Source organism: Nicotiana tabacum, chromosome 1, assembly GCF_000715075.1.
Source record: "Nicotiana tabacum cultivar K326 chromosome 1, ASM71507v2, whole genome shotgun sequence".
NCBI classification, from domain to species: Eukaryota; Viridiplantae; Streptophyta; class Magnoliopsida; order Solanales; family Solanaceae; genus Nicotiana; species Nicotiana tabacum.
The window spans coordinates 27,224,406-27,237,016 of NC_134080.1; positions in this window are offsets into that span (position 1 = coordinate 27,224,406).

Consider the following 12,611-nt stretch of genomic DNA (forward strand, 5'->3'; position numbering starts at 1 on the left):
CGGGCCGCTGATCGGAATGATTTGTGAAGACAAAGAATTCGACCCTGCTCTGAAAGCCATAATTGCCATTGTCGACACAGGGAAGAGGCCCGAAATGGACCAGAAACCAGAAAAGGGGGAAGAGGCCGAAGCTATAAAAACAGTGCTTGAGAAGAAAGTGGTACCAGCAAAAGGGGGAGTTCTTTACATACCACGAGGTCAAGCTGAGAAGACGCAGAAATCCGGGATCAAAAAGACAAAACCTATGTACGTGCCAAAAGGGGCCTATGTGGTCCGGGGGACGATTCAACCACCTCGGCTGAATGAGCCAGTGGTTATCGGACGCGTACCACAAAAGCCAATGACCAACCTGTCCACAGTGCCGTGGAATTATCAAAAGACTTTGGTGATGTACAAAGGAAAAGAGGTCATGGGAGAACTTCCAGAAAATACTTTCATTGGAGGGTACTCAAATACCCAAGAACTGAACAACGCCACACAAAGGCGCTTTCCTCCAAAGAAGCCTGTGAGTGTCGAAGAGGCGGAAGTGTTCTTCCAACAAATGAAGATGCCGGATTACGAAGTGATAGATCAGCTGCGCAAGCACCCTGAGCAGGTGTCCATGCTATCATTATTGATAAGGTCGGCCGAGCATCAAAAGATCTTACTGAAGACCCTGAATGAGGCATATGTGCCGGTTGAAACCTCGGTTGAGCAATTAGAGCGGATGACAGAAAGATTCTTCGCCGTCAACCAAATCTCCTTCAGCAAGAACGATCTACCCCCGGAAGGAGCAGCACACAACAAGGCTTTGCATTTAACAGTCAAATGCGAGGACTACTATGTCAAGCGGGTAATGTTGGATGGAGGTTCAGGCGTTGACATTTGCCCGCTCTCCACGCTACAGAGAATGGAAATTGGGACCGGAAGAATCCGACCCAACAATGTCTGCGTAAGAGCTTTCGATGGCATCAAGAGAGATACCATGGGAGAAATAGACCTGTTGTTGGTCATAGGACCAGTCGAATTCCGAGTAACCTTCCAGGTGATCGACATGGACACATCCTATAATTTTCTCCTTGGTAGACCTTGGATCCATGCGGCAGGAGCCGTGCCTTCCACTCTTCACCAGATGGTGAAGTTCGAGTACGAAGACCAAGAGATCGTGGTCCATGGGGAAGACGAACATGCCATTTATCGGGACCCATCCATCCCGTATCTTGAACCGAGAGAAGGGAGCGAACATATGGTCTATCAAGCTTTCAAGGTGGTACTGGCAGAGCAGCACGAAGAGGGAGTACCTTGCCCCCAGCCTTTCTTGTCTAACGCTTCGGTTATGGTGGCCAAAGAGATGATCCGACACGGATTTATGCCGGGGAAGGGGCTTGGACGAACCCTTCAGGGAATGACAGAACCCATTACTTTACCAGTCATAAAGAAACCTTTTGGACTAGGTTTCAAACCTACTCCAGCAGACGAAAAATGGGCAAAGAAAAGGAGAAATGAGGGCTGGAAGTTGCCTCAACCACTGCCGGATTTACATGCGACTTTCGTCAGGCCAAGGTACGCTGAAGAAGAAGATGATGAGGTCTTCACAGCTGAGGAAATCGAGGAAATATGTGGGGCGATGAGAGAAATGCTCTACGAGGTCCACATGGTTCAACCAGGTGAAGGCACAAGCACTGCTGAGATGCTGTACATGGGACCGAACGCCCAACTTCAAAACTGGGAGGCCACGCCATTCCCGACTAGACGGAAGTCCGGGTAGACCTGCCCTGCCACCTTTCCTGTATCACAAGTTATCCCGGGACATAACTTGAACGTTTTCTTCTTTTCAATTGTTGTTTTGAATTCCTAGTTGTAAACGTTGTTGTCCTCCAACTTTCCAAAGAAAATATACAAAAATACAAAAAAAAATCATCATTGCTTTCCTATTCTTTCTTTTGTTCTGATTTTTATTACTTTTTCTCTTATCTTCCTTTTCAGTCCTAATAATGCGGCTTTAAATATGACATGCTTGCGGACTTCACGCCCAGATCACAATGAGCTATTTAACTGCGAATTAATGAACCCAGAACCAGAATATGATGCGGAAGAGGATTTTAGGGAGATAAACCGAGAGTTGGAAACCTAATCCAAATCTGAATGACACTGAACCGGTAAATTTAGGAACCCTGGAAGAAATCCGGGAGACCAAGATAAGCATTCACACGGACAAGAAAACGCGAGAGGCGATAATTCAACTTCTTCTTGAATTTAAAGACGTGTTTGCTTGGTCATATGATGACATGCCGGGACTAGGTGTCGATCTAGTGGTTCACAAATTGCCGATTCATCCTGATTGTCCTCCAGTTCAACAAAAGCAACGAAATTTCAAAACCGAGGTCAGTGACAAGATTAAAGAGGAGATCACCAAGCAACTGAAAACAGGAGTGATCCGGGTAGTCCAATACACAACATGGTTGGCGAATGTGGTTCCAGTACCAAAGAAGGACGGGAAAACTCGAGTATGCGTAGATTACCGAGATCTGAACAGAGCAAGTCCTAAAGATAATTTCCCGCTGCCCAACATCCACATCCTCGTTGATAATTGTGCCAAACACGAGATACAGTCTTTTGTAGATTGTTATGCTGGGTATCATCAGGTACTGATGGATGAAGAGGACGCCGAGAAAACCGCCTTCACCACGCCTTGGGGCACCTACTGTTACCGGGTCATGCCATTTGGTCTGAAGAATGCTGGGGCTACTTACATGAGGGCCATGACTGCCATTTTCCATGACATGATGCACCAGGAAATAGAGGTGTACGTGGACGATGTAACAGTCAAGTCCAGGACGCAGGATAATCACATCCAAGACTTGAGGAAATTCTTCGAGAGGCTAAGGAAGTATGATTTGAAGCTAAATCCGGCCAAATGCGCTTTCGGAGTTCCGTCGGGCAAACTTTTGGGTTTCATCGTAAGCAGGAGAGGAATTGAGCTAGATCCAACTAAGATAAAATCCATCAGAGATCTACCTCCCCCGAGAACGAAGAAAGACGTGATGAGTCTGTTGGGCAGGTTGAACTACATCAGTCGGTTTATTGCCCAGCTGACAAGCACGTGTGAGCCCATATTCAAGCTGTTAAGGAAAGATGCGGCGATTAAGTGGACAACGGAGTGTCAAGAAGCCTTTGATAAAGTCAAAAAATACCTTTCGAATCCCCCAGTCTTGGTCCCTCCAGAACCAGGGAGGCCACTTTTCTTGTATCTGACAGTCTTGGAGAACTCTTTCGGTTGCGTCCTCGGGCAACACGACATAACCGGAAAGAAGGAATAAGCAATCTACTACCTGAGCAAGAAATTCACCAGCTACGAGGCCAAATACACTCTGCTGGAAAGGACATGCTGCGCTCTCACATGGGTTGCTCAAAAGCTGAGACATTATCTCCAAGCACACACTACATTCCTCATAAGCAGGTTGGATCCCTTGAAGTATATATTTCAGAAACCAATGCCTACTGGGAGACTGGCTAAATGGCAAATCTTGCTTACGGAATTCGACATAGTTTATGTCACTCGCACGGCAATGAAAGCCCAGGCGTTAGCAGATCATTTAGCCGAAAACCCGGTCGATGAGGAATACCAGCCATTGGATACCTACTTTCCAGATGAAGAGGTAAACGTCGTAGAAGTGATCTCGGAGGAAGCTCATGTTTGGAAGATGTTCTTTGACGGAGCCGTGAACGCAAAGGGTATAGGGATTGGGGCAATTTTGATCTCGCCTTCCGGTCAGCATTATCCCGCCATAGCTAGACTTCGTTTCTTCTGCACAAATAATACAGCTGAATATGAAGCCTGCATTATGGGCATGCATATGGCAATCGATCAGGATGTCAAAGATTTACTGATTATGGGAGATTCTGACCTGATCATCCGGCAAGTTCAAGGCGAGTGGGAAACTCGGGATGTCAAACTTATCCCATACCGACAACATGTGGAGGACCTCAGCAAGCGCTTTACCTCAATAGAGTTCAGGTATATTCCGAGGTGTCACAATGAACTGGCAGATGCACTTGCTACTCTGGCTTCTATGCTACCCTACCCGGGCAACGCCCACGTCGATCCTTTGGAAATCCAAATCAAGGAAAGACACGGTTACTGCAGTGTAATCGAGGCGGGATCAAATACGCAGCCTTGGTACCATGACATCAAGAGGTTCCTGAAGACGCAAGAATACCCAGAGCATGCTACTGGAGATCAGAAGAGGACCATTAGGCGACATGCAAGTGGTTTCTTTCTAAGCGGTGAATTGTTATATAAGAGGACCCCAGACCTCAATCTCTTACGATGCGTCGATATCGAGGAGGAAAAAAAGATCATGCACGAAATACACGCAGGTGTGTGTGGACCTCACATGAACGGGTATGTCTTGGCGAAGAAAATCCTTCGAGCAGGTTATTACTGGATGACCATGGAAAAGGATTGCTTTAGTTTCGTTCGGAAGTGTCATCAGAGTCAGGTGAACGGTGATTTGATTCATGCACCCCCCACGGAACTGCATCCCATGTCCGTACCATGGCCATTTGTCGCCTGGGGCATGGACGTCATTGGACCAATTGAACCAAAGGCCTCGAACGGACACAGGTTTATACTAGTTGCCATAGACTACTTTACGAAATGGGTAGAGGCTGTCACTCTCAAGTCGGTCACCAAGAAAGCTGTGGTGGATTTTGTACACTCAAATCTTATCTGTCGCTTCGGTATTCCTGCGACTATCATTACAGATAACGCAGCAAACTTGAACAGTCACTTGATGGGAGATGTGTGCGAGTAATTCAAGATAACACACAGGAATTCCACTCCTTATCGGCCAAAAGCCAATGGTGTTGTGGAAGCTGCAAATAAAAACATCAAGAAGATTTTGAGGAAAACAATACAAAGTTCCCGACAGTGGCATGAGCAGTTACCTTTTGCATTATTGAGGTACCGCACTACGGTACGCACATCGGTGGGAGCGACTCCTTATCTTTTGGTTTATGGGACCGAGGCTGTAATACCGGCAGAGGTAGAAATCCCTTCGCTTCGAATCATTGTCGAAGCAGAAATCGAGGACAGCGAGTGGGTTAAGACTCGGTTAGAGCAATTGACGTTGATTGATGAAAAGCGGATGGCTGCAGTTTGTCACGGACAGTTATACCAATGAAGGATGGCTCGTGCTTACAACAAGAAAGTCCGACCCCGGAATTTCGAAGTAGGTCAGCTGGTACTGAGGCGTATTCTGCCGCATCATGAAGAAGCAAAAGGAAAGTTTGCCCCAAATTGGAAAGGCCCATACATCGTAAGGAAAATATTGCCAAGAGGAGCATTGTATTTAGGTGATATCGAAGGAAATGACCCCGACACAGCAGTAAATGCAGATGCAGTCAAGAGGTACTACGTCTAAGTCATACTCCAGTGGCCCTGACACGTTTGAAAATGGCGAAGGCTTTATTCCCCACTACTCCCCAAACACTACCCAACCCTCTCCACAAAAAAAAAACAAAATTTGATTGAGGCCTGAACTACGTTTGACTTGATTCCGAAAGGATACGTAGGCAGCCTCTCCCTGAGGTTCAGTCACACCAACAATAAATTCCCATTCACCCTGAAATTGAAACTGGGGCACGTCGAGCAGTTGAGAAGTTAGTATCACTACCTCTCTTTACCAAGCACAAGCCTTCAAAATCAATTACCAAATATGATGGGGAACCAATAAGCGTCACGAATGGAGACCAGCACACTTTGAATTGAGAGAGATAAAATGAGAGAGCCTCGGCGGTGAAAACCTTCGGGCACCCTGAGGCGACAGGAGTAGAGAAACCAAAATGAGAGAGCTTGTTTAGTAAAAACTCGCAAAGAGTGCTATCAAGCGATGGCAGGAAGAGAAATGAGAGAGGTCAGCCAGCGAAAACCCGCAAAAGGGCGCTGTTGGCCGAAAAGAATGACTCCATCCCAAGAAAGTTTCGGCAGAGTGCCACCAGTTTGGAATCACAGATCCGTTCTGGTTCAGGAAAACGCAAGTTCATGGAAGGTCGGACATCCAGTCCAAAGAGCATGTCATGTCATTTAAAGCCAGCGTTATCTTCTTCAGATAAGTTTTTCTCGTTCCGAAAAGGGTGTTCCTTTTCTGATTTTATTTTCCCCTTTCTTTGTTTCTTTTCGAATCCCTTTCGCATTTTAACCCCGAGTTCAGGACACACCGGAAAGGACAGGTGGCATGGTTTGTTTGCACGGAATCCCGTCTCATGAAGGAAAGCGCCTCATCTCGTTGATATGATTACCCAAGCATGATGAATCATGACGTTTGATGTTGTTCCGGAGTAAAGAAGAAAGAGAGAAATCTTGAAGTCTTCCCCAGCAAGTCCACCTTCGGACAAATCCCCACAGAGTTTCTCCTTTTGTACAATCTCCCACAAAGTCTCCCCAGAGAAAAAAAAAAATCCCCGTTGGAATTTCATCAGCACATCCCCGGCGAGTCCTTTTGTAAATATTCCCCAACAAGCTTACCCTAACAAACCCTGGGAAACCCGTTTTGAAACAAAAACCCAGCACACCCCATTGTACAGAATCCGCACAAAGGATCCACTTTGTAAATATTCCCCCCACATAGCTTCCTTTTGTACAAGTTCCCACAGAACACCTCCAATAAAATCCCCGTTGAGAACCTTCAATCAAAACGGGACAAAAGAAAAAAAAGAGGCCTTACGAGGCAAATCATCACAGAATCCGGAAATACAAGCCTGAGCAGTCTAAAGGTTTCGCCATTCGAATCAAATCAATGGCGGGACTTCGCAACAGAAATAGAGATGCAACAAAGCAATTGGGAACGATCAAGGTCATCGAACCAACCGTCGTTTCCGAACTAACAAATTTTCTTTGTCTGAGAAGTTGAAACAAGTTTTAATCCAAGACAACCGTGCAAGAAGCAGGTGTCGCCCAAAGAAGAAGGTACACGGGTATACAAGACATTTTGGCAATAAGGAATTCACTCAAAAGGTAAGTTCCCGCAAAACTCTCTTTTATTTTCTATTAAAACAAGAAAACTCAAAAATAGATCGTGTAGTATTCTCGAGATTTATCCCCAGCCAATCAGCATTAGGGTTTTAAACCCTAAACTGAATTTTCCTTTTGGTCAACATTAGGGTTTTAAACCCTAAACTGAACTTTTTCTTTTCAGCCAGCATTAGAGTTTTAAACTCTAAACTGAGCTTTTCCATGCAATCAACATTAGGGTTTTAAACTCTAAACTGAATTTTCCTTTTAGTCAGCATTAGGGTTTTAAACCCCAAACTGAACTTTTTTCTTTCAGCCAGCATTAGAGTTTTAAACTCTAAACTGAGCTTTTCCATGCAATCAGCATTAGGGTTTTAAACCCTAAACTGAATTTTCCTTTTAGTCAGCATTAGGGTTTTAAACCCTAAACTGAACTTTTTCTTTTCAGCCAGCATTAGAGTTTTAAACTCTAAACTGAGCTTTTCCATGCAATCAGCATTAGGGTTTTAAACCCTAAACTGAATTTTCCTTTTAGTCAGCATTAGGGTTTTAAACCTTAAACTGAACTTTTTTCTTCCAGCCAGCATTAGAGTTTTAAACTCTAAACTGAGCTTTCCCATGCAATCAGCATTAGGGTTTTAAACCCTAAACTGAATTTTCCTTTCAGTCAGCATTAGGGTTTTAAACCATAAACTTAACTCTTTTCTTTCAGCCAGCATTAGAGTTTTAAACTCTAAACTGAGCTTTTCCATGCAATCAGCATTAGGGTTTTAAACCCTAAACTGAATTTTCCTTTCAGTCAGCATTAGGGTTTTAAACCCTAAACTGAACTCTTTTCTTTCAGCCAGCATTAGAGTTTTAAACTCTAAATTGAGCTTTTCCATGCAATCAGCATTAGGGTTTTAAACCCTAAACCGAATTTTCCTTTTAGTCAGCATTAGGGTTTTAAACCCTAAACTGAACTTTTTCTTTTCAGCCAGCATTAGAGTTTTAAACTCTAAACTGAGCTTTTCCATGCAGTCAACATTAGGGTTTTAACCCTAAACTGAATTTTCCTTTTGGTCAGCATTAGGGTTTTAAACCCTAAACTGAACCTTTTCCTTTCAGCCAGCATTAGAGTTTTAAACTCTAAACTGAGCTTTTCCATGCAATCAGCATTAGGGTTTTAAACCCTAAACTGAATTTTCCTTTTAGTCAGCGTTAGGGTTTTAAACCCTAAACTGAACTTTTTCTTTTCAGCCAGCATTAGAGTTTTAAACTCTAAACTGAGCTTTTCCATGCAATCAGCATTAGGGTTTTAAACCCTAAACTGAATTTTCCTTTTAGTCAGCATTAGGGTTTTAAACCCTAAACTGAACTTTTTCTTTTCAGCCAGCATTAGAGTTTTAAACTCAAAACTGAGCTTTTCCATGCAGTCAGCATTAGGGTTTTAAACCCTAAACTGAATTTTCCTTTTGGTCAGCCTTAGGGTTTTAAACCCTAAACTGAACTTTTTCCTTTCAGCCAGCACTAGAGTTTTAAACTCTAAACTGAGCTTTTCCATGCAGTCAACATTAGGGTTTTAAACCCTAAACTGAATTTTTTCCTTTCAGCCAGCATTAGGGTTTTAAAACCTAAACTGAGCTTTTTCATGCAATCAGCATTAGGGTTTTAAACCCTAAACTGAATTTTCCCTTTAATCAGCATTAGGGTTTTAAACCCTAAACTGAATTTTCCTTTTAATCAGCATTAGGGTTTTAAACCCTAAACTGAATTTTTCTTTTAGTCAGCATTAGGGTTTTAAACCCTAAACTGAATTCTTCCTTTGTTCGGCGTTAGAGTTTTAAGCCTTAAACCGAACCTTTCCCCAGCTAGTCGGTATTAGGGCTCCAACCCTGAACTGAGCATGCATATCCTCTTTCATCAATTTTACGAACTTCCTGGTGAATAATTAACGAAATTTTCCTAGTGAAACTGGGGCAGAAAATTTCGTTCGTTTGTTTTCTCCCGCAGGTCTGACCTCGAGCCACATGGATTGAAATGACCCACGAGATGAATCCCAGTTCGGAATCAAAGAAGAAAAAAGAAAAAAAAGAGAAGATGTCCCGAGATATCGGAGTAAATGCAAGGAGGATTGACTCCAACGTTTAATTAAGGGCCTGAACCTTGCCAATTGCGTTTCACTCAGTATCCCAGAGGTTAAACAAGTCGCCGCAACTCGCAAGCATCAAGATTCAGATCGGAGTCTACAAGCAGAATCAGCTAAGACCCAAGATCAAGTCATAAAAGAATCATAGATAGGAATCTTGTAACTAGCAGTTGACGTACATATAAGTAGTTAGTTCAGTTTCCAATTTTCGTTTGGTTGTAATAAGGCGGTCAGTGACGTAGCAGTGACAACAGCAGCAGCAGTAGCAGCAAGCATTGCAGTCCCATGGTAGTCCCAGCTACCAAAACTTCTCGAACTATATTGACCTGATTCCTATTTAGCCCAGGATATGTAGGAAATCTTTGAAGCAAGATTCGGTCAGATCTTTCAAAAACATGCTTCATACGGAGTGGCCCATAGGCAAAAATCGCTCATACACGTTCACTTTATCTTTGCACGGAAACTCTTCGTGTTTTCCGAATAAAGAGGGGCAGCTGTGAGCACGTGATTTTTGTTTTTGCGCGACAGTCGCTCCAAAAGAATAAAAATGGGTCCTGCTGTACAATTTTTGGATTTTTTGTGCGGCACTTTGTTGATTTATTTGTGACTTTGGCCCATTTTTATTTATTTACTTTATTAAAACAAAATTAAAAAATGTGTGTGTGTCATGCATAATCTGAACCGTAACATGGTTTAAATAGAAAGGCATAAACAGGCATCTTTGTCCGTGATTTTGTTTTGTTTGATTTTACTTGTTTTGAAATATTTTAGTGTGTGTACGAATAATTGTATTGAGTGTGTATTTAATTTTTGATTTTTTGTTTAGTTTTGTTTTTAAAATAAGGAAAAGAAATAAAAAATAATAATAAAAAAAGAATAAAAGAAAGGGTCCCTTTATTCTTCCGGATTTGGGCCAATTTTAACAAAATTGGCCCAAACGAACAGCCCAAGACCCAGGCCTGCCCGGTCCAGACCACCTGATACCCAGGGTGCCCAAACGACGTCGTTTGAGTCGTGCCTGATCTGGGCCGTTGATCTCAAATTGATCAACGGCCAAGATCAATTCCCCATAACCCACCAATAAACCCGACCCGTCTCACCCGGACCGACCCCAACCCTCAACCCTCAAAACGACACCGTTTCATTTAAGACCATCAGATCCAAACCGTAGATCTAGATTGATCTAACGGTTGAGATCAACCCACCCACTAACTATATAAGCCTAGATCCTTACCCTGCCCCCCTAGCCAACACCCCCGCCTTCGTCTTCACCAAACCCATCCCCTTCAAACCCTAGCCGCCACTGCACACCTTCACCAGAAACCCGGCGGCCTGAACGCCGGTGACCTCCACCTGAACACCATAGAACCCCCATGCCATACTGAACCTAAATCTACCAACCACACACTTCGAATCACTCCCAGGTCCTCGAATCTTCATTTGAAGATTCGAGTCAAAACTCGATCTACACCAACCAACCCCAGCTTCATACCAGACACTCCCCGGACCCTCTTTGTGACCAAACCATACTCGGTTTGGTCCGAATCTAACCAGGGAAGCACGAATATTAGATCTGAGTTTTGAAACCACAAGGTCCCTCGTCACTGGTTCAAAACGGTTCAAACCAAAGAGATTAAGGTCTAATGGACCTTGAGAAAGGTCTGTCCAAATCCGGGTTCAAACTTTTAACTTTTCAAGTTTAAGGTGAGTCTGCTTTCTTTTCCTTTATTTGTTTTTAGCCCGTGTGATTTGTTTTAAATATCTGGTCATGTTTTGTTTCAATTTGTGTCTTTAAATTTTACCATCTTCTGATTGACCACTTTGCCTGAACCACTGTGTTTTGTTTGAACCCCTCCTATTCTAATAAGACATGTATATTGGTTGTATTCCAAATTTGTACTGACTAACTGATTCCTCAAAGTATAATCCTGCTTAATCAGTATAAGTCGAGTCATGTGTCCCATGCTTTTGAATGTCTGATTTGGCTATGTTTGTGTATGTTAATGCTAATATAGTCGAGTCGACATGTGTCGTCAATTAGTTTCAACTGTCTGAACAAAGTTAAATCGATTTGCTTCTATTGAACATTTGCCTGAATCAATTAAGAGCCAGTTTAGTTCACTTATAGCTGTTGGATTGTTTGTGTTTAGATTCTGAATTGGAAGGCATGTGCACTCGTGCACAGCATGTGCATTGGTGCATCTCATGTGCTTTGTGCACAGCCTGTGGCCTGCATAAAGGTCCTTTGTTTAATTTTAAAATGGTTTGACAGCATATGCTGTCAACATATTCTACTGCCCATACCCTGCTTTAAGTTTTAAAAGTATTAAACCTTTTAAAAGTTTAGTCTGCCAGGGAATGTTGATGGGGGTTAATACTTAAATAACTAATTGGAATCTGAAAATGAAAAAGGGCACATGTGAGGGGTACTGTGATATTCTAAACAGGCTGTTAAAAGGAGTAATGTGAAGGCTTATAAAGGGGGCACATTGAGAGATATAGAGGGAGGATATATATACAGAATTAGAGGCAGAGGGATTAGAAAGAGACACACACACTGTGAAGATAGAAAGAAAAGAGAGAGTTGACAGGAATAGAAAGAGAGCAAGAAAGAGAGAAAACAGATTAGGAAATCAGAAATTTGGTCTCGTTTGTCTGAACTTCATCTATTGTCAATACATTAGGCAGTGTTGCTTCTTCTAAAATTCAATCGAGATTATTGTTAGTATTTTGTGGCATTTGGTATATTCCGGAATTGGATTGTCTGGAGCATTGTTGCCATCACACTGTGTGCTATTTCGTTTGGCTGTTATTTTCCTTCAACTCTAGTTCCACCTCGCATCAGAATCCTTTTCTTTTGTGCTGTTCTGATTGTTGTTGCTATTCTGCTCACTGTTGTTGCTGCCCTGTCCTGCTGCTACTACTAGTCCTGCTTCTTTCTGCTGCTGATTTCCACATCTTCTTCTTCTTCTCCTTTGCATTTTCAGCATTTCCAGGTACACATTTCAAGTCCCATATTGATGTAATTAAAACAGTTGGAAAGCATGAAATGAAAAAAGGTTGAAGAAGTTCAAGTATTTGTTGTAGTATTCATAATACATTAGCAGGCCTGTGAAAGTTGATTTAGTTTATGATTCAACAGTTCGAAAGTATGTATTGATATTTGACTGAGTTTACCCTGTTGTATTTTAACTCTGTAGTTGTTTGTCAGTAGGGGCATGTATATTTCGACTTTATACAATACTGTTCTTGTTTCATTTAGTTTTTTTTTTGTTTAGTTAAGACTAGTCCACATAAGTTTAGTTAAGTTCAACTCGAGAAGTGTTCGGATTAAGTGTTGTATTTCGTTTAGCTCGTACATGATTCCTTGCCAAACTAAAGTATTTTACTTTGCCAGTTATCCTTTAATCTAGTCCAAATAAGTTCAGTTTAGTTCAACTCAAGAAATGTTCGGATTAGGTATTGCATTTCATCAATCTCATATGTAGT